This window comes from Pseudophryne corroboree, chromosome 9 (genome assembly GCF_028390025.1).
Source record: "Pseudophryne corroboree isolate aPseCor3 chromosome 9, aPseCor3.hap2, whole genome shotgun sequence".
NCBI classification, from domain to species: domain Eukaryota; kingdom Metazoa; phylum Chordata; class Amphibia; order Anura; family Myobatrachidae; genus Pseudophryne; species Pseudophryne corroboree.
In genome coordinates, this window is record NC_086452.1 from 143,126,723 (window position 1) to 143,150,418 (window position 23,696).

Genomic DNA, 23,696 nt, shown 5'->3' on the forward strand with positions numbered 1-23,696 from the left:
TGTGCGCTGTCTGTGCTGTGACAGCGCATCGCAAAGCCGCTCCATTACTTTCAATGGTGGGAACTTTGCGGGTAGCGGTGGGGTTAACCCGCGGTCAGCCGCTGACCGGCGGGTGACCTCACCGCTAGCCGCTAAGTTCCCACCATTGAATATAATGGACTGGGCTGTGCGATGCGCTGTCTGCTCAGACGCGCAGAGCCAATCAGATGAGCGCAACAAAGTTGCGCTTCCTGATTGGCTTTAGAGACCTTTCTGTGACAGCTGTCACTGACAGGTCTCTCTGCATTCGGGGAAAGGGGTCTCATGTGTCAGCATGGGACCCCTTTCAGTCCGTTTGGTCGGGTATTTGCGTTTTGTTTTTTTCTACAAGTACGTGGATTTATCTCTGGACCATGGCTGAGGTGAGTATATTGATCTTTTATTTTCAGGTACCCCTGGATTCTACATGGAGAAGAGGACCGATGTCGGCGTGTGAACATAGGTAAGTATGTGTGTGTCGACGTATGAAATAAAGTTTTACTTTCACGGTGTGTGTGTCCTGTTTTTATTTGGGTATTTTTTTTCCAGTAGTACTACAGGTACCAGCGGGCCCGTTTTTCTCCCGCATGCTGGTACTTGTGGTTCTCCAAGTACCAGCTTGCGGGGGAGGCTTGCTGGGACTTGTAGTACTGCTGGAAAAAACAATATTCTTTTCATGATCACAAAAGGCTATCAGCCCCCCCATCCGCAGCCCATTGGATGGGGGGGGGGCAGCCTCGGGCTTCACCCCTGGCCCTTGGGTGGCTGGGGGGGGGACCCTTTAAATGGAGGGGTCCCCACTCCCCCAGGGTACCCCGGCCAGGGGTGACTAGTTGGATATTTAATGCCACGGCCGCAGGGCACGGCATAAAAGTGACCCCCGGCTGTGGCATTATCTGTCCAGCTAGTGGAGCCCGATGCTGGTGTTAAAAATACGGGGCACCCCTACGCTTTTTGTCCCCCGTATTTTAGGCACCAGCACCAGGCGCAGAGCCCGGTGCTGGTTTTAAAAATACGGGGGATCCCCTGTCAATTTTTTCCCCGCATTTTTAGAACCAGGACCAGCTCAAAGAGCCCGAGGCCTGTTATGCTTTGGAGGGGGGACCCCACGCCATTTATTTTTAGGATTTTACCGTTCCAGCAATAAAAAAAAAAATAATATTTTAAAAAATATATAAATAATATTTGTGCCTCCAAAAAAAAAAAAAAAAGTACCTAATCCCTTCTAATATAAATAGATCTGCTATTCCCAAAAAAAAAACACAAAAAAAAACATGTTTAAATTTTTTTTATTTGTTTTCACCCTCCAAAGTGTGGCGGATTGAAAATGACGAATTTGCTGTCTAAAAGCACTGCTGTCGAATTTCCAAACTTGAATTGAATATGCTTTGGTTGAATTGCAGCACTTGTATCATTGCAGAAAAGTCGAATTTGCAAAAAGTCGAATTTCAAAAAGTCGAATTTTGAAAGTCCGTTTTTTGGTCGGAAAGCACTGAATTGCATAGGCAAATTTTTTTTTTGGTCGAAAATGACCCGGAATTCGACAATTTCGGGAATTCGACCGCAATTGCATATACCCCTATATTGATAACACAAAAGTAGAAATTTCAATAATGAAAAAGGAATATATCAGGTTATTCAATTATGCTAACATTATTTATTATTATTAATATTATTATTTATGTATGTTTTTATTAATTAATTTATTTTGTGCTACTAATTATGCAGTGCTGTAAAGAGAATAATTGTTACTCACAGCAGTTCTAGCGCCATTGGAGTTTACAGTGTTAATTCCCACCACACAACCAATTGGAGTGTTGGAATGAGCTGAAGCGACTGTAAGAAATCCATGTAAACCCAGGAAGAATATACAGACTACACACAGATATGGCCCTGGCCAGGAACTGAAAGCAAGACAACAGCACTGAGAGGCATCAGTGTTACCCACTGTGAAATAAGCTCTCCAGTCTTAAATGGTAGTAGCAGTACTCACCCTACTCACCTTAATTAATAGCTGTGAGAATGTTGCAAATAATGTACCTGAATTGTTACAACTGCCCTGCAATAACCTTATATGAATATGATATTGTTATAAACGTCTTTGGGCATGAGCTCTAATCAGGCCTAAAATAGGATTTCTGTCACCTGGGGCAAGGCAGTCATTTGGCTCAAACTCTTGCTGTACAATTACACCGCCAGGTCCTGTGCAGACCTTTGTGATGTCATCTGCACTAGAGAGCTACTTCATCCCGTGTCTGTAGGGAGAGAGTTACATCACTGAAGATTACTCACACTGTATTTCTGCATCCTGTGTCTCTGTGTAGATGCTGGTAGTATAGTGCAAGGTGGCAGATGTCTGATTGATGGCTGCCAGCTGCTGACCCTTGGCGTGAATGTCTCCTCCAGACAAGGGTTATGCAGATGTCAAAACGCACGCAGTGGGAAAGCCGAATTTGCCAGGTAATCCTACGGTAGCATCTAGTTACCCTGGGTCCATGTCAACAACTATTTGGAATAGTAACCAGTGGCGAGTGAAGCGGAGCGGAGCATGACACCGAGCCTGAAGTGTAGCGAGCCCACAAGGGTACAATGGTGCATATTTAAAACAAAATAACCTCAAAGAAATGGAGAATGGATAAAACATTAAGGTGCTGGTATGGCGGAAGTTCTCTTCTGCCCTCTCATGCTGTCACTTCCTGGTCCTGATCATGAAGGGAACATAGACATAACCGTAATCCTACACCTGCATGCCTCAGCTGCTTCAGTGTGCTGGGGCACTTCCGCATCTGTCACACGCAGGGGCATGTGAGGAGTGCCTGCGCCCCCTCAAATCCCGCATCTGGGGCACATGAGCCCTTAGCCCTTCCCCTCCTAGTTGTGGCCTTAGCTCTAATAACTAATAGAGATGAGCGGGTTCGGTTTCTTTGAATCCGAACCCGCACGAACTTCACTTTTTTTTTCACGGGTCCGAGCGACTCGGATCTTCCCGCCTTGCTCGGTTAACCCGAGCGCGCCCGAACGTCATCATGACGCTGTCGGATTCTCGCGAGACTCGGATTCTATATAAGGAGCCGCGCGTCGCCGCCATTTTCACACGTGCATTGAGATTGATAGGGAGAGGACGTGGCTGGCGTCCTCTCCATTAGAATAGATTAGAAGAGAGAGAGAGAGAGAGAGATTGTGCAGACAGAGTTTACCACAGTGACCAGTGCAGTTGTTGTTAAGTTAACTTTTATTTAATATATCCGTTCTCTGCTATATCCGTTCTCTGCCTGAAAAAAACGATACACAGCAGTCACACAGTGTGACTCAGTCTGTGTGCACTCAGCTCAGCCCAGTGTGCTGCACATCAATGTATAAAAGCTTATAATAATTGTGGGGGAGACTGGGGAGCACTGCAGGTTGTTATAGCAGGAGCCAGGAGTACATAATATTATATTAATTTAAAATTAAACAGTGCACACTTTTGCTGCAGGAGTGCCACTGCCAGTGTGACTAGTGGTGACCAGTGCCTGACCACCAGTATAGTAGTATATTGTTGTATACTATCTCTTTATCAACCAGTCTATATTAGCAGCAGACACAGTACAGTGCGGTAGTTCACGGCTGTGGCTACCTCTGTGTCGGCAGTCGGCACTCGGCAGGCAGTCCGTCCATCCATAATTGTATAATTATATACCACCTAACCGTGGTATTTTTTTTTCTTTCTTTATACCGTCGTCATAGTCATACTAGTTGTTACGAGTATACTACTATCTCTTTATCAACCAGTGTACAGTGCGGTAGTTCACGGCTGTGGCTACCTCTGTGTCGGCAGTCGGCAGGCAGTCCGTCCATCCATAATTGTATTATTATAATATATACCACCTAACCGTGGTTTTTTTTTCATTCTTTATACCGTCATAGTGTCATACTAGTTGTTACGAGTATACTACTATCTCTTTATCAACCAGTGTACAGTGCGGTAGTTCACGGCTGTGGCTACCTCTGTGTCGGCAGTCGGCAGGCAGTCCGTCCATCCATAATTGTATTATAATATATACCACCTAACCGTGGTTTTTTTTTCATTCTTTATACCGTCATAGTGTCATACTAGTTGTTACGAGTATACTACTATCTCTTTATCAACCAGTGTACAGTGCGGTAGTTCACGGCTGTGGCTACCTCTGTGTCGGCAGTCGGCAGGCAGTCCGTCCATCCATAATTGTATTATAATATATACCACCTAACCGTGGTTTTTTTTTCATTCTTTATACCGTCATAGTCAGTCATACTAGTTGTTACGAGTATACTACTATCTCTTTATCAACCAGTGTACAGTGCGGTAGTTCACGGCTGTGGCTACCTCTGTGTCGGCACTCGGCAGGCAGTCCGTCCATCCATAATTGTATTATAATATATACCACCTAACCGTGGTTTTTTTTTCATTCTTTATACCGTCATAGTGTCATACTAGTTGTTACGAGTATACTACTATCTCTTTATCAACCAGTGTACAGTGCGGTAGTTCACGGCTGTGGCTACCTCTGTGTCGGCAGTCGGCAGGCAGTCCGTCCATCCATAATTGTATTATAATATATACCACCTAACCGTGGTTTTTTTTTCATTCTTTATACCGTCATAGTGTCATACTAGTTGTTACGAGTATACTACTATCTCTTTATCAACCAGTGTACAGTGCGGTAGTTCACGGCTGTGGCTACCTCTGTGTCGGCAGTCGGCAGGCAGTCCGTCCATCCATAATTGTATTATAATATATACCACCTAACCGTGGTTTTTTTTTCATTCTTTATACCGTCATAGTCAGTCATACTAGTTGTTACGAGTATACTACTATCTCTTTATCAACCAGTGTACAGTGCGGTAGTTCACGGCTGTGGCTACCTCTGTGTCGGAACTCGGCAGGCAGTCCGTCCATCCATAATTGTATTACAATATATACCACCTAACCGTGGTTTTTTTTTCATTCTTTATACCGTCATAGTCAGTCATACTAGTTGTTACGAGTATACTACTATCTCTTTATCAACCAGTGTACAGTGCGGTAGTTCACGGCTGTGGCTACCTCTGTGTCGGAACTCGGCAGGCAGTCCGTCCATCCATAATTGTATTATTATAATATATACCACCTAACCGTGGTTTTTTTTTCATTCTTTATACCGTCAAAGTGTCATACTAGTTGTTACGAGTATACTACTATCTCTTTATCAACCAGTGTACAGTGCGGTAGTTCACGGCTGTGGCTACCTCTGTGTCGGCACTCGGCAGGCAGTCCGTCCATCCATAATTGTATTACAATATATACCACCTAACCGTGGTTTTTTTATACCACCTAACCGTGGCAGTCCGTCCATAATTGTATACTAGTATCCAATCCATCCATCTCCATTGTTTACCTGAGGTGCCTTTTAGTTCTGCCTATAAAATATGGAGAACAAAAAAGTTGAGGTTCCAAAATTAGGGAAAGATCAAGATCCACTTCCACCTCGTGCTGAAGCTGCTGCCACTAGTCATGGCCGAGACGATGAAATGCCAGCAACGTCGTCTGCCAAGGCCGATGCCCAATGTCATAGTACAGAGCATGTCAAATCCAAAACACCAAATATCAGAAAAAAAAGGACTCCAAAACCTAAAATAAAATTGTCGGAGGAGAAGCGTAAACTTGCCAATATGCCATTTACCACACGGAGTGGCAAGGAACGGCTGAGGCCCTGGCCTATGTTCATGGCTAGTGGTTCAGCTTCACATGAGGATGGAAGCACTCAGCCTCTCGCTAGAAAACTGAAAAGACTCAAGCTGGCAAAAGCACCGCAAAGAACTGTGCGTTCTTTGAAATCCCAAATCCACAAGGAGAGTCCAATTGTGTCGTTTGCGATGCCTGACCTTCCCAACACTGGACGTGAAGAGCATGCGCCTTCCACTATTTGCATGCCCCCTGCAAGTGCTGGAAGGAGCACCCGCAGTCCAGTTCCTGATAGTCAGATTGAAGATGTCAGTGTTGAAGTACACCAGGATGAGGAGGATATGGGTGTTGCTGGCGCTGGGGAGGAAATTGACCAGAAGGATTCTGATGGTGAGGTGGTTTGTTTAAGTCAGGCACCCGGGGAGACACCTGTTGTCCGTGGGAGGAATATGGCCGTTGACATGCCAGGTGAAAATACCAAAAAAATCAGCTCTTCGGTGTGGAGGTATTTCACCAGAAATGCGGACAACAGGTGTCAAGCCGTGTGTTCCCTTTGTCAAGCTGTAATAAGTAGGGGTAAGGACGTTAACCACCTCGGAACATCCTCCCTTATACGTCACCTGCAGCGCATTCATAATAAGTCAGTGACAAGTTCAAAAACTTTGGGTGACAGCGGAAGCAGTCCACTGACCAGTAAATCCCTTCCTCTTGTAACCAAGCTCACGCAAACCACCCCACCAACTCCCTCAGTGTCAATTTCCTCCTTCCCCAGGAATGCCAATAGTCCTGCAGGCCATGTCACTGGCAAGTCTGACGAGTCCTCTCCTGCCTGGGATTCCTCCGATGCATCCTTGCATGTAACGCCTACTGCTGCTGGCGCTGCTGTTGTTGCCGCTGGGAGTCGATGGTCATCCCAGAGGGGAAGTCGTAAGCCCACTTGTACTACTTCCAGTAAGCAATTGACTGTTCAACAGTCCTTTGCGAGGAAGATGAAATATCACAGCAGTCATCCTACTGCAAAGCGGATAACTGAGTCCTTGACAACTATGTTGGTGTTAGACGTGCGTCCGGTATCCGCCGTTAGTTCACAGGGAACTAGACAATTTATTGAGGCAGTGTGCCCCCGTTACCAAATACCATCTAGGTTCCACTTCTCTAGGCAGGCGATACCGAGAATGTACACGGACGTCAGAAAAAGACTCACCAGTGTCCTAAAAAATGCAGTTGTACCCAATGTCCACTTAACCACGGACATGTGGACAAGTGGAGCAGGGCAGGGTCAGGACTATATGACTGTGACAGCCCACTGGGTAGATGTATGGACTCCCGCCGCAAGAACAGCAGCGGCGGCACCAGTAGCAGCATCTCGCAAACGCCAACTCTTTCCTAGGCAGGCTACGCTTTGTATCACCGCTTTCCAGAATACGCACACAGCTGAAAACCTCTTACGGCAACTGAGGAAGATCATCGCGGAATGGCTTACCCCAATTGGACTCTCCTGTGGATTTGTGGCATCGGACAACGCCAGCAATATTGTGTGTGCATTAAATATGGGCAAATTCCAGCACGTCCCATGTTTTGCACATACCTTGAATTTGGTGGTGCAGAATTTTTAAAAAAACGACAGGGGTGTGCAAGAGATGCTGTCGGTGGCCAGAAGAATTGCGGGACACTTTCGGCGTACAGGCACCACGTACAGAAGACTGGAGCACCACCAAAAACTACTGAACCTGCCCTGCCATCATCTGAAGCAAGAAGTGGTAACGAGGTGGAATTCAACCCTCTATATGCTTCAGAGGTTGGAGGAGCAGCAAAAGGCCATTCAAGCCTATACAATTGAGCACGATATAGGAGATGGAATGCACCTGTCTCAAGTGCAGTGGAGAATGATTTCAACGTTGTGCAAGGTTCTGATGCCCTTTGAACTTGCCACACGTGAAGTCAGTTCAGACACTGCCAGCCTGAGTCAGGTCATTCCCCTCATCAGGCTTTTGCAGAAGAAGCTGGAGGCATTGAAGAAGGAGCTAACACGGAGCGATTCCGCTAGGCATGTGGGACTTGTGGATGCAGCCCTTAATTCGCTTAACAAGGATTCACGGGTGGTCAATCTGTTGAAATCAGAGCACTACATTTTGGCCACCGTGCTCGATCCTAGATTTAAAGCCTACCTTGGATCTCTCTTTCCGGCAGACACAGGTCTGCTGGGGTTGAAAGACCTGCTGGTGACAAAATTGTCAAGTCAAGCGGAACGCGACCTGTCAACATCTCCTCCTTCACATTCTCCCGCAACTGGGGGTGCGAGGAAAAGGCTCAGAATTCCGAGCCCACCCGCTGGCGGTGATGCAGGGCAGTCTGGAGCGACTGCTGATGCTGACATCTGGTCCGGACTGAAGGACCTGACAACGATTACGGACATGTCGTCTACTGTCACTGCATATGATTCTCTCAACATTGATAGAATGGTGGAGGATTATATGAGTGACCGCATCCAAGTAGGCACGTCACACAGTCCGTACTTATACTGGCAGGAAAAAGAGGCAATTTGGAGGCCCTTGCACAAACTGGCTTTATTCTACCTAAGTTGCCCTCCCACAAGTGTGTACTCTGAAAGAGTGTTTAGTGCCGCCGCTCACCTTGTCAGCAATCGGCGTACGAGGTTACATCCAGAAAATGTGGAGAAGATGATGTTCATTAAAATGAATTATAATCAATTCCTCCGCGGAGACATTGACCAGCAGCAATTGCCTCCACAAAGTACACAGGGAGCTGAGATGGTGGATTCCAGTGGGGACGAATTGATAATCTGTGAGGAGGGGGATGTACACGGTGATATATCGGAGGGTGAAGATGAGGTGGACATCTTGCCTCTGTAGAGCCAGTTTGTGCAAGGAGAGATTAATTGCTTCTTTTTTTGGGGGGGTCCAAACCAACCCGTCATATCAGTCACAGTCGTGTGGCAGACCCTGTCACTGAAATGATGGGTTGGTTAAAGTGTGCATGTCCTGTTTTGTTTACACAACATAAGGGTGGGTGGGAGGGCCCAAGGATAATTCCATCTTGCACCTCTTTTTTCTTTTCTTTTTCTTTGCATCATGTGCTGATTGGGGAGGGTTTTTTGGAAGGGACATCCTGCGTGACACTGCAGTGCCACTCCTAGATGGGCCCGGTGTTTGTGTCGGCCACTAGGGTCGCTAATCTTACTCACACAGCTACCTCATTGCGCCTCTTTTTTTCTTTGCGTCATGTGCTGTTTGGGGAGGGTTTTTTGGAAGGGACATCCTGCGTGACACTGCAGTGCCACTCCTAGATGTGCCCGGTGTTTGTGTCGGCCACTAGGGTCGCTAATCTTACTCACACAGTCAGCTACCTCATTGCGCCTCTTTTTTTCTTTGCGTCATGTGCTGTTTGGGGAGGGTTTTTTGGAAGGGCCATCCTGCGTGACACTGCAGTGCCACTCCTAGATGGGCCCGGTGTTTGTGTCGGCCACTAGGGTCGCTAATCTTACTCACACAGCTACCTCATTGCGCCTCTTTTTTTCTTTGCGTCATGTGCTGTTTGGGGAGGGTTTTTTGGAAGGGACATCCTGCGTGACACTGCAGTGCCACTCCTAGATGGGCCCGGAGTTTGTGTCGGCCACTAGGGTCGCTTATCTTACTCACACAGCGACCTCGGTGCAAATTTTACGACTAAAAATAATATTGTGAGGTGTGAGGTATTCAGAATAGACTGAAAATGAGTGTAAATTATGGTTTTTGAGGTTAATAATACTTTGGGATCAAAATGACCCCCAAATTCTATGATTTAAGCTGTTTTTTAGTGTTTTTGGAAAAAAACACCCGAATCCAAAACACACCCGAATCCGACAAAAATAATTCGGTGAGGTTTTGCCAAAACGCGTTCGAACCCAAAACACGGCCGCGGAACCGAACCCAAAACCAAAACACAAAACCCGAAAAATTTCAGGCGCTCATCTCTAATAACTAATGGAGTTTGTTTATTGAATAAATATTATATTTGATTGTAGCATATATGTTGGGATCATTTACATTTTGTGAAATGTTGCTTTAAAATATACAGTATGCAATGCAGTGAATACAACTGCTTATATTGCTTATGCCTATAGGAAATACCTTACAAAAAAATATTTCAATTCAATTAAATGGACAGCTTTGACTTTCCAGCTGATCAGACTGAATGTAATGGCAGGATAAAATACCTTGTTATTTTCAGTTAGACATCTGAAGAATTGGAATTAGCTGATGGCTCTCAAAAAGATATTGAATAGAACGTTTCTTGCAATGACCTTTAGAGGATTCCTTAATTCTATAAATTAAATGCCATTCATAATAATTTACTTCCAGGTTCATATAAGAGGATCTTTAATTGTGAAATAAAATAATAAAATATATATTTTTTTAAAAACATAGACACAATACATGTGCTGATGAAGAGAACTGTGATTTTATTCACACTTGTGCGGCACATAGAATCTTTTTTTTATTGAATGTTGAAGTGATGCATTTGTTTTCTGGGAATTAAAAAAAAAAAGGAGCATAAACCTCTTGTTTATCTCAGATTGTGCTGCACATTTACTACTATTCAGTGTTTTGGGAAGTGTTTTGTAAATATTTTAGGGGAGTAAAATCAGCATTTGGATTTTATCAGGAGACCAATATCATTTATAGTATTAATTTATGGGGCAAAGTTAATTGATTTCTAATGAGAGCTATTAAAATCTATGAAGGGACAATAGGTATTAGGTTATGGTGCTAGAGTTGGTTTAGCCTGTAGTAAACCAAAAAGAGGCAGATCTATGGTATTCTCCCCCTAAATGGCTGTTTATTAAATGTCCCCTAAGTGTCAATGTAACGTTGTTTGCTAACCAATTAATCCTGTTTTTCAGTTTCCGTCTATTCTTTTTTCATTTTGTTTTCATTTCATTAGAAACTTTAAATTTATTTTACCAGCAAACATATTCAAACTTCTCTTTAATCCTATAAGAAACTTTCCCGAGATCCATGCCATTGTGTTATATGCAACTCTATTGAGTTTGACTAGGGAACAGTTTATGCATTTGTTTAGAATGCTGACAAAGCTGAACAAACTCTGTTTTCTCAGCTTCTGTTAAAAATCAAACATTTGATTTATGGTTGTGGGCTTGATAAAGCTAAAACATCTTATGTGGTTTCTAAGGGAGCAGCCATCGAGAAGATCTTAAGACCGCACATTTTAAAGGTGATATCCAATCGAATGTTCTATGGATTTCTTTTATTTGACTCTAGTATAGCTGTAAATCCAAACCTGTAAGAACTCCAAATGTTAACCTGAATATTTAGTAATATGTTAATTTATAAATATTAACTCTTTAAATACCTGACACTTTGGAAACATAGCTAGTGCACTTCTCAGTGATTGATTAACAATAGGAAAGCCATGTGACTACCTAGGGGCGTCCACACAAGGGGGAGTCCTACACATAGCTACATCTGCTGTGTGAGTGTCACTATGGCATACTGTATGTGAACTGGGGTTTCTGTGTAGCATAATGTGATATGGGGGAACTACAGTATACTTAACATTTGTTTGCTGGGAGTAGTTAAACTTAATACTTTATAACAACTTTGCCAGTATATCATTTTGCCAAAGTTAGTTGCCCGGGTGCACTGACAAACCGTAATCCAACTTTGTAAGGGAAAATATAAACTAGAGACATGCGGATTTAGATTTACCCGAATCTCAAAATGGCATCTTATTGGCTCTCAGATGTCATATGTTTTGGATAGCCAATAATAAAAATCTGGATAAATCCGAACTTGCTTTCATTTTAGCGTTAGACCCGAGTAAAACTGAACCTGCACATCTATAATATAATCCAGTTCATATGTTATTAGCATAAAATTGCAGACAACAGATTGGAATCTCAACAAGGCACTTTATTTGTATGCACATGGGGAAATCCAGTTTTTAAAAGTGAATACTGAACAACATTACTTGACAAATGGTAGAGCACAATAACTAAAGGTAATAATTGTATCACAAAACGCCTACTGATAAGAATTTAGAGAGAAGGGTAAAAATTTAATCAGTGACTAACAGAGTTAGGGTTTGTAGATTGTAAGTGACAGACAATTTATGATATGTGGATCCATTGTAGGGATAGCGGTGGCTAATGTGCAAACACAGAACACATACAGAAAATGTGTAATAAGACTTAAAATGGACTGATGAGGAGATTATTGAAGATAAGTGGGATGATGTCCAAAGAGAGGACTGTCGACGGTCTTCACAAAGTGGTGTACTCTCAATATTTCACTGAGATGACATTCCACTCAAAGCATAGTTAAGGGGTACAGAAACATGGGACCTGCCAATGTGTGTATAAGTTCTCACTGCTCAGCAGAAGCCAAGTTAAAATAATAATATAATTATTTATTTTAGCAGTATCTGCCAGCACACAATATGGTGCAAGTCAGAACAATAGATTTAGAAAGACTCTTCAAAAAGATAAAGGCCTATACATTGGAAACTAGCATAACCAGTCCCTCTGGGCACCCACAAGTGGTTTTTATTTCTACTGATATTTGGCTCCAAGGTATACACAATTGGAAACTAAAATACTTTCCTGTAAATCACACAGTAGCCAAGTACTGGAGTCTCCCTGCTTGAGACTAGCCCACCACACACTGACTTTAATGAAACTGGGATCATCAGACAATACCACGCACACACTAATCAAAAATCATTTTTTAAATGGTGCAGTTTTCTGTGCATAGCCTTCTAGTGGAGATACTGTAGATTCACGTTTCCAAAAGAAGACAATTGGGCTACCTTATGAGGTGTCCATTTTGTTGAGCCCATCATACCTGTTGTTGGGTCTGCTGCTTTCATAAAATAAACCAGCATGTGTGACTTTCAAAAAAAAGGCAGTAAGCCAGGGCAAATAATGAGATAAAAGTGCTTGACCGGAATCCTCACTAATTAGGGGTTGACCTTGTGTGTGTGAAGCTGCTTCAGTTTGCCATCTGAGCTGGACTAATAGGTAGGTACATAGTACTGCCTTAAAGGCAGCTAATGGCCAGTGTAATTGCTGCCATCAGAGCCTGCTTCAACAAGTGCCAAACTGAGGAAAGCACAGGGGATGGGACTTCCTCTAACAGACAGGGCAGTGGCCTCTGTGTTCCCGCAGATTTGTGGCCTCTGTTTTGATTTGTGTGCAGGTGTTGATTCTACAGACTTATACAGGCACACAGCACTAGGCTCAAACTACTGTATGACCAGCCCAGTTACTTAACAAGTGGTGTTGGCTTATTGATAGATGGCAGGTATAGCCATACTCACTGTTACAGTACATGTACACTTTAGAGGGAGCAGATCTGCAGTGGAGTGGGGTTTCATACAGCTCACCAGATGGTGAATGTATACTGCAAATGGGTAGCTATGCAAGGATGCTGGAACAGCTTTATGACAGGTGTTAACCATGTCTATCATAGAAGCTAAGCAGGAGACTTCTGTTTCCCACCATGTAAATACACAGTCTTATACAGTAAAGAAATAAGATGGTCCCTGAACATTCTAAATAGTGATCTTGACAGCCATCTTAGGTTAGGGCATGAGGCCTCCTTTGTGCATAGGAAGATTAGAGCCTGTGCAGTAGCACACTTTTCTTTCAACACCCATCTCAACCAAGGTACACCCCCCCCCCCCGTTCTCCACACAACACAGAACTGTGTGCAGGACTATGATTGTACTCTCCCTGTCAACCACTGGTCCTCCCTGTTACCTCTCCCTGTCACTCTATGCCTTTCTCTGCAACCCATTGCTGTTCCCTGTCATCCTTTGCTTCTCCCTGTCACCCACTGGCATGTGGCATATTATGAACTTGGGGTGGGTCAGGGGAGGGTGTCCAAAGTAAATTTTTGCACCTGGGCCCACCACTCACAAGTTCTGCCGCTGAAGGAATCCAAATAATTTATGTTTTTTTGCTCTATAAAGTAGAGTAGAGAGGTCCAGATTGGCTTATAAATGAGCACACATGAAATTTGGGGTTTCATGTTGAGATCCGTCTTGCGTCTTCCCATAAAGTTTGGATCTCCAATCTCAAAAATGGATCTTGTGTGTTTTGGATTGTATGTAAGTACCTCCCTTATGATTTCAGGCGTCTTTTTACACAGTAGAGTGTATGTAGAGAATGTGGGCTGTAGTTCATGCTGCAATACTACATACTGTACTAGCAGCCAAGTTACATGAATTTTGCTGATTTTACATATTTTTAAAGAAATCCAAATTCAATACCAAAACACTTGAGGGTGGTTTTGCCACAACTAAAACCAAAACACAACAATGATTTTGAACCAAAACCAAAACACAAACCTCTGCGCGCTTCTCTACTTTTAAGAATTGATTTTTCAAATGCTATTTTAAGTATTAATAAGTAAAACCGAGAACACAATTGTACAAATGCATGACTGTCAACCTATCATGCTTAACATGCATTTTGAATTGTAATACAGCTACAGGGAATATTAAAATGGGTTGTAAATCTTTCATGATTGGCTTGTATTCCACAGGATGCTATTTCTTGCAAAGAATTGCTTATCAGCCATATCATCTTTAATTTAACATCACAGTAAATACTGGTAACAATGCCTCATTAACTAGACATTAACACCCTGTGATCAGACATTTAAATGGTGAGGTGCACGCTTTTAGAGCATTATTTCAAATAATAGTCCCTAGAATGCATCCTTTTAAAAAGACTCTATGAAACTTTTTTTTGATTTAGTGAGGGATAATTTAGGAATTATATTAGTGACCAGGAAAATGAATTGGATTTTAGAAAATAAATCAAACTGAAAATGTTAACCATTCCTCTTCCTGACACACACCCATGCTATTTGTCCACCTGCTCCTTTAGCCTCTGTGGTAGAAATATAAATTATAGACCAAAGTAGGATTAGACTCTTATCCTCCTAGGTTTCATCATAGAACATTCACAAATCATTCCAAGATTTTGTCCTGCTGAGTGATGGATTGTAGAATCTTTTGATTGATTGTTCAGACGATATTCTTACAGACTTTGAAAACAGAAGACTAATACAGTCTGACTACCTCAACCTATTGTATGTAGCATTTTTTTTTCTTGCACTTTTATGTGGAAAAAGAGACATTTCAGACCCAAGAGACATGGTTAAAAGTGATAGTAAAATTATCATTGTTTAATAGTATCGGAGGGGTTTATTTACTAATACCCCTTTTCCACCTATGAGCACGGGTCGCAGCCGGGAGCCTGACATGGGTGCTACCCGGCTGCGGTCTGTGCTCAGCCCCCTTTCCCACTGCGTTCACCAACCCGGCATATTTCCGGGTTGGTGACGCTGCTAGTGATGCGGCAGGGGCGGCGCTGGGAGATCACATGATCTCCCAGCGCCGCCCATCCATACAGTGTGAACGGGAGCTCTGTCGCATCGACACGGCTTCCGTTTACACTGCACAGCCTACTGGGTTGAACATGTGTTCAACACGGCAAGCTACCCAGGTAGGATTCCCGGATCACTTGATCAGGGAATTTGTAGGGGGGGGGCGTTTCCACTAGAAAAAAACACAAGTAAATGCGCGCCCCCGCGCATTTACCCGTGTTTTTAGAGCTAGTGGAAAGTGGTATAAGCCTTGGAGAGAGGTAAAGTACCAACCAGCCAGCTCCTAACTTTCATTTTTCAAACACAGCCTGTAACTTAGCAGTTAGGATCTGATTGGCTGGTACTTTATCACTCTCTCCACTTTATCACTCTCCAAGACTTAATATTTAGACCTTATAGTTCTATAGAATGTTACTGAGTACCCATTCAATAAATGTATCTCGCTTTGTTGGTCAGCTTTGTTTCTTATTATGCAACTTCCACCAAGAGTTTGTGTAACATGATGTATTTTATGTGACTTGTTAAGTGGTGTTATGTGTCCTCATTTCCACCAATATTCTTGTATTGTGGGTTTCTTTCACATGTACAATCTAAGGTTGCTCTGGCTATATACTAGCTGCATTATTAGCTAGACAGGGACTTGTAACATTTTCTAATTTCCAACAACCAGTTCCACAATTATGATTCCATAGCCATTCAGCCTTCACTGGTATGTGATACACAAGATGGATTATGTGAAACAAATTGTCCTTGACCAATATATAAAGTCAGCATCCATATGGTGGGTAGTAAATAGTCCACATTGGCTACTGTACATAGGAGGTGATTCAAAGGTGGATACAGTAGCATTAGCTACTGCATCATTTTATTTATGCCACAGCCGATTGGCATCCTATGGAGATGGCCACCAGCCATGGTGCTAAGTCAGAAATGTGCATACAAAGAAGCACCACTGATCAGACATCGGTTGTACCATCGGACCCTATGTTTGCTCAGAATGTCTGACGGAACAATGCAGCTGGTGACAGAGGAACGCATTCTCTGACACCGACATGCCTGCTTCCAATAGACACCCACAGGTCACTGCCCTTGTATCTCCATGCAATGCCAGTATGCATCCTCCTGGCAGAAAACATCAGGATGCATGTGCAGCAGTAAAACATCCGTCCTATAGACTGCTTGTTACAGTGTTAGTACAAATACTTTATTATGTATCTATTTTGTGTACATACCATACACAATAGGCAGTTGCACATTTTAGATTGTAAATCATTAAACGTGCATGCAGTGATGGTATATATAACATATAACAGCAGTGTTTATACTGTACTATAGGGGAAATTTATTTTTTTATGATTCATGTAACAGTAGAAGTAACTATTCAATACCAGTTTTCCCAACACACTGCTCTTTCTCCTGTCTACAGTACAAGCTGAAAAAAATGTAAATAATAATGTCAGATACTGTATCATCCGTTTAGATTCCTGATTTTCTCAAACCAGTTCAACATTCAAGTTACAGTAATTGGAGGGCCTTAATCTTCTGTGTGTTGAGACAACTACGATCAGTGTCTTTAGAACACTTGGTGCATCTTTAGATGCCACCATCGGTCACACGCACCATCAACACTTAAACCTGTCCTACGATAGGTACAGATGGTCCATCTCCATACATCTGAATAGACAGCTCCCTATCCCCACCTAACACTGCCCAGTAACATGCAAAACATTTTCAGTAAACTTCTACATGCATTAAAAATCACTACTGGGACTGTACAAACACAATCGGAAAGCATGAAATGCGATGCAAATTAGAAGGATGCACAGTACAGTAAGTATATAAATGCAGTTGCTATGGAAAAGTATAAAACAAAATATACAATGAAGCTATTAAAGCTTGAAATAACTCCATCATGTTCCAACTACAGTATCTTGAACATGGTCAAAGCTGTTCGTCTTGAAGCTACCTTTGTTTTAGTCTATCTAAAGGTTTATGCTTGTGCACTCAATCAGTGTCAATGAGCCAGTCCAAATATACTTGGAAAACCAAAAACCACAACAGCTAGAAGTGGATAACCCACTAGTGGACCTCCTGGTGCTAAAATGATTATGAGGATTAGTCAGCCTGCAGCAGGTGATGGAAGAGGTACAGTACTTACTTTAACACAAAAAGCAAATGGAATCACTGCGCTGGGCATACTAATTGATAGCCACTTGTATAAATAACTACTACTTATTAAGAACAAGAGGCTCATAAATAATAAAAAATATAAAAATATACACACTCAGTGATATACTGTATTGTCACAATAAAAAGTAACACGAGAAACAATATAAAATGCAACAAATACATACAGTATAAGGTTCCACTGCTCACAATAAAAATTCTATGCAGTATAGTAGCAAATATAGAATAAGCGGATGCATTAAAATAAAGGACTCTCTGTCCACAATATGGTCAAATAATTGCTGGATAGTTTATAGAAGTAGGACTCTCAAAAATGTGATCATTGATCCCAAATAGAATGCAGTCGCAATCCACAATCTGATAAATATCTAATTGTGCTGGCTAGAAGCAGCAACATGATGAATGGAAACATCATTGGTAGTTGAACTCTCAGACGAAGTGAGATGGCATTCTAATCTATTTTTAAAACAATAATAATAATAATAATAATAATAATAATAATAATCTTTGCTGTGTCTATGCCCCTTGGTGACAACTTGTATCTTATCACTCTCTTCACAAATCTCTAAAAGTTTTGCACATGATTACATGAGGCATAGGACCACGATGTAAGTCCCACCATCTCTAACTGCTGTCCTTGTGCCAAACAGATGGCTTCAAAATATTCCGACACCTAAGAGGAAAAGTTCTCATGCTATTTCAATACAATGTGTTTATATGTAAAACCCCAAAATAGCACATCACAAAGTTATCATTATCATCCCTAAAACTAAAGAACATATTTTTCCAGGTGCTCAAGCAAGTCTGGGAATACAGCCATGTCCCATTAGCATTTTTCTCAATCTACTAAAATGTAGTTACCAAGCTGAATATTTTATAGAAATTCATATTTTAACAGAATGGGTGGAAAATGGAAATAAGATTTCCCATACCAGGAACCACTTGAAGGAGAACATGTTTAGTGTACACTGGACCAGTTCTACTGGTTATACGGATATAGGTGGTCCTTCATATCTGATCGCTGCTGTGCATTTTTGCACAGTGGGTGATCAGATCCGAACTGTGCATGTGTATGCACCGCAATGCGCAGGTACGTCGGACAACAGCAACAGGCATTGCCGGCCAGCGACGGGATGGTGCGAAAAAGCTGATCTCACGGGCATTCGCAAGGTGATTGACAGGAGGAGGCCATTTGTGGGTGGCAACTGACTGTTTACAGTGAGTGTTTGGAAAACCGCAGGCGTGTCCGAGCGTTTTGAGGGAGGGTGTCCGACGTCAGCTCCGGCCCCGATCAGCAGGATTCAATGGCACTGGAAGAATAAGTCCTGGGCTGCACAGAGACTGCACAAACTGATGTTTAGCAGCTCTGCTACACATGCGATCACGCACTTGCACTGCAAAAATACACTCCCCCTGTAGGCGGCGACTATCTGAACGCAGGACAGCTAAAAATGCAGCCCAGCAATCAGATCTGAATGACCTCCATAGGGCCTAATTCAGACTGGATCGCTGCAGCGGCAGTGATCGCAGTCTGAATCCCTATGTGGAGTGTGCACATGCTAAAAGCATCTCTTGGCTGCGATCACCTCTTCCTGATTGACAGGCAGAGGTGTTTGTGGAGCGGGAGGGGGCATGCCAATGGCATTAGAACGCCGTTGGCGGGGCGCAGTCCAGACAACAAGGGCGTGTTCGGACCATTGTGGGGGTGGGCCACGGCGGCTGCATGATGTCACGTGCAACTGCTGCGACCCAGGATGCGGCAAGTAGCAGCCTGCCAGCACGCAGGAGCTGAGCTGGCAGGGTGCTGCTCAGTGGGGGCAAAAGCATTGCCGCTGTGCGATGCTTTTGCACCCTTACGAGGGGGTAGGGCCAAACATGCGGGGTGGACTAGCCCTGTGCTGGGCGTCCCCCCCGCATGTCTGAGAAAATGATTGTAGATGTGCTACATTTAGCACATCTACAATCAAATCTGAATTACCCCATATTTAAAGAAGAGTGAAATCGGAAGAACAGTTGGCACAAATCAAGCTTTGTGCCACTTTGCACAGGTACTATCTTTTGAGCTTTGCTCTGTCATTCTGAAATTTATTATATATGTTTTCAGAATTCACAGGATACGAATGAATAGAGCTAGAATGATGACAGTAATTCATACTGCTGTGTAGGGTGGTTGTGGTACGCTTGGGAAACCTTAAGTCTAAATTTTGCAGCCAAAAACAGATGGAGAACAATATTTTGCAGGACAGTTTTAAAAGGCTTGCCCATCTTTAGATTGACATATGATCACCTGTCATTGTACCAGGGGCCATTCATAATACCATATGCAACATCCATATGGAGGAATTTATTAAGGGCCAGATTTTCAGGTGAGTATAATAGCTGCACATTGCTGCCAATTTTGCTCAGTAATCCTACAGATTTATAACCCAGGATCAAAAATTCCAATTTGTGGTGATGTGCAGCAATTATAAACCTCTTAATTGCATGACAGCTACTTGGGTGGAGAGGCCTGAAAGCATGGGATGCCATTAAGGAGCAGTATTTCATGGTGGATATATTGCAAGTATTTTGGGATGATTACTGAATGTTTGCAACTTGGCATATCTATAATGGGTGCAGGGTGTGCCATGCACAGCACATGGGCCCCATAGTCAGGGCATACCATGCACTCCAGAACACATCGTGCAGTGCCCGCCCCAACATATAATCTGCTGGCAGTGCCAAGTTTATGGATGATGTCTTATAAAAAAAAGGATGATGCCAGTGAAGGTGATTGCAAGAGATCTAGGAAGGAGCCTTTGGTATCTTCTCAACATGCACAATCTTCCTGAAAAAAATTGCTGGTACTTTAATATAGCCCCACTTGAAAATGGTGGGGGTGCTGTATGTAAGGGGCCCTACATCTCATAACATTAGACCCCAAGCATTGATACAACTCTGTTAGTACTGTAGACAATCTAAGTCAATGTTCTGCAATTTGCAAAAGCACCGTACCCAGATTAGCTTTCTGATTTTGAATACAGTGGTCATTGCTCCACCCATCTGTCATTGCTGCAATTTAAACTCTCCAGTTAAATTTAGAGATGAGCGCCTGAAATTTTTCGGGTTTTGTGTTTTGGTTTTGGGTTCGGTTCCGCGGCCGTGTTTTGGGTTCGAACGCGTTTTGGCAAAACCTCACCGAATTTTTTTTGTCGGATTCGGGTGTGTTTTGGATTCGGGTGTTTTTTTCCAAAAACACTAAAAAACAGCTTAAATCATAGAATTTGGGGGTCATTTTGATCCCAAAGTATTATTAACCTCAAAAACCATAATTTACACTCATTTTCAGTCTATTCTGAATACCTCACACCTCACAATATTATTTTTAGTCCTAAAATTTGCACCGAGGTCGCTGTGTGAGTAAGATAAGCGACCCTAGTGGCCGACACAAACACCGGGCCCATCTAGGAGTGGCACTGCAGTGTCACGCAGGATGTCCCTTCCAAAAAACCCTCCCCAAACAGCACATGACGCAAAGAAAAAAAGAGGCGCAATGAGGTAGCTGTGTGAGTAAGATTAGCGACCCTAGTGGCCGACACAAACACCGGGCCCATCTAGGAGTGGCACTGCAGTGTCACGCAGGATGGCCCTTCCAAAAAACCCTCCCCAAACAGCACATGACGCAAAGAAAAAAAGAGGCGCAATGAGGTTGCTGTGTGAGTAAGATTAGCGACCCTAGTGGCCGACACAAACACCGGGCCCATCTAGGAGTGGCACTGCAGTGTCACGCAGGATGTCCCTTCCAAAAAACCCTCCCCAAACAGCACATGACGCAAAGAAAAAAAGAGGCGCAATGAGGTAGCTGACTGTGTGAGTAAGATTAGCGACCCTAGTGGCCGTCACAAACACCGGGCCCATCTAGGAGTGGCACTGCAGTGTCACGCAGGATGTCCCTTCCAAAAAAACCCTCCCCAATCAGCACATGATGCAAAGAAAAAGAAAAGAAAAAAGAGGTGCAAGATGGAATTGTCCTTGGGCCCTCCCACCCACCCTTATGTTGTATAAACAAAACAGGACATGCACACTTTAACCAACCCATCATTTCAGTGACAGGGTCTGCCACACGACTGTGACTGATATGACGGGTTGGTTTGGACCCCCCCCAAAAAAGAAGCAATTAATCTCTCCTTGCACAAACTGGCTCTACAGAGGCAAGATGTCCACCTCATCTTCACCCTCCGATATATCACCGTGTACATCCCCCTCCTCACAGATTATCAATTCGTCCCCACTGGAATCCACCATCTCAGCTCCCTGTGTACTTTGTGGAGGCAATTGCTGCTGGTCAATGTCTCCGCGGAGGAATTGATTATAATTCATTTTAATGAACATCATCTTCTCCACATTTTCTGGATGTAACCTCGTACGCCGATTGCTGACAAGGTGAGCGGCGGCACTAAACACTCTTTCGGAGTACACACTTGTGGGAGGGCAACTTAGGTAGAATAAAGCCAGTTTGTGCAAGGGCCTCCAAATTGCCTCTTTTTCCTGCCAGTATAAGTACGGACTGTGTGACGTGCCTACTTGGATGCGGTCACTCATATAATCCTCCACCATTCTATCAATGTTGAGAGAATCATATGCAGTGACAGTAGACGACATGTCCGTAATCGTTGTCAGGTCCTTCAGTCCGGACCAGATGTCAGCATCAGCAGTCGCTCCAGACTGCCCTGCATCACCGCCAGCGGGTGGGCTCGGAATTCTGAGCCTTTTCCTCGCACCCCCAGTTGCGGGAGAATGTGAAGGAGGAGATGTTGACAGGTCGCGTTCCGCTTGACTTGACAATTTTGTCACCAGCAGGTCTTTCAACCCCAGCAGACCTGTGTCTGCCGGAAAGAGAGATCCAAGGTAGGCTTTAAATCTAGGATCGAGCACGGTGGCCAAAATGTAGTGCTCTGATTTCAACAGATTGACCACCCGTGAATCCTTGTTAAGCGAATTAAGGGCTGCATCCACAAGTCCCACATGCCTAGCGGAATCGCTCCCTTTTAGCTCCTTCTTCAATGCCTCCAGCTTCTTCTGCAAAAGCCTGATGAGGGGAATGACCTGACTCAGGCTGGCAGTGTCTGAACTGACTTCACGTGTGGCAAGTTCAAAGGGCATCAGAACCTTGCACAACGTTGAAATCATTCTCCACTGCACTTGAGACAGGTGCATTCCATCTCCTATATCGTGCTCAATTGTATAGGCTTGAATGGCCTTTTGCTGCTCCTCCAACCTCTGAAGCATATAGAGGGTTGAATTCCACCTCGTTACCACTTCTTGCTTCAGATGATGGCAGGGCAGGTTCAGTAGTTTTTGGTGGTGCTCCAGTCTTCTGTACGTGGTGCCTGTACGCCGAAAGTGTCCCGCAATTTTTCTGGCCACCGACAGCATCTCTTGCACGCCCCTGTCGTTTTTTAAAAAATTCTGCACCACCAAATTCAAGGTATGTGCAAAACATGGGACGTGCTGGAATTTGCCCATATTTAATGCACACACAATATTGCTGGCGTTGTCCGATGCCACAAATCCACAGGAGAGTCCAATTGGGGTAAGCCATTCCGCGATGATCTTCCTCAGTTGCCGTAAGAGGTTTTCAGCTGTGTGCGTATTCTGGAAAGCGGTGATACAAAGCGTAGCCTGCCTAGGAAAGAGTTGGCGTTTGCGAGATGCTGCTACTGGTGCCGCCGCTGCTGTTCTTGCGGCGGGAGTCCATACATCTACCCAGTGGGCTGTCACAGTCATATAGTCCTGACCCTGCCCTGCTCCACTTGTCCACATGTCCGTGGTTAAGTGGACATTGGGTACAACTGCATTTTTTAGGACACTGGTGAGTCTTTTTCTGACGTCCGTGTACATTCTCGGTATCGCCTGCCTAGAGAAGTGGAACCTAGATGGTATTTGGTAACGGGGGCACACTGCCTCAATAAATTGTCTAGTTCCCTGTGAACTAACGGCGGATACCGGACGCACGTCTAACACCAACATAGTTGTCAAGGACTCAGTTATCCGCTTTGCAGTAGGATGACTGCTGTGATATTTCATCTTCCTCGCAAAGGACTGTTGAACAGTCAATTGCTTACTGGAAGTAGTACAAGTGGGCTTACGACTTCCCCTCTGGGATGACCATCGACTCCCAGCGGCAACAACAGCAGCGCCAGCAGCAGTAGGCGTTACACGCAAGGATGCATCGGAGGAATCCCAGGCAGGAGAGGACTCGTCAGACTTGCCAGTGACATGGCCTGCAGGACTATTGGCATTCCTGGGGAAGGAGGAAATTGACACTGAGGGAGTTGGTGGGGTGGTTTGCGTGAGCTTGGTTACAAGAGGAAGGGATTTACTGGTCAGTGGACTGCTTCCGCTGTCACCCA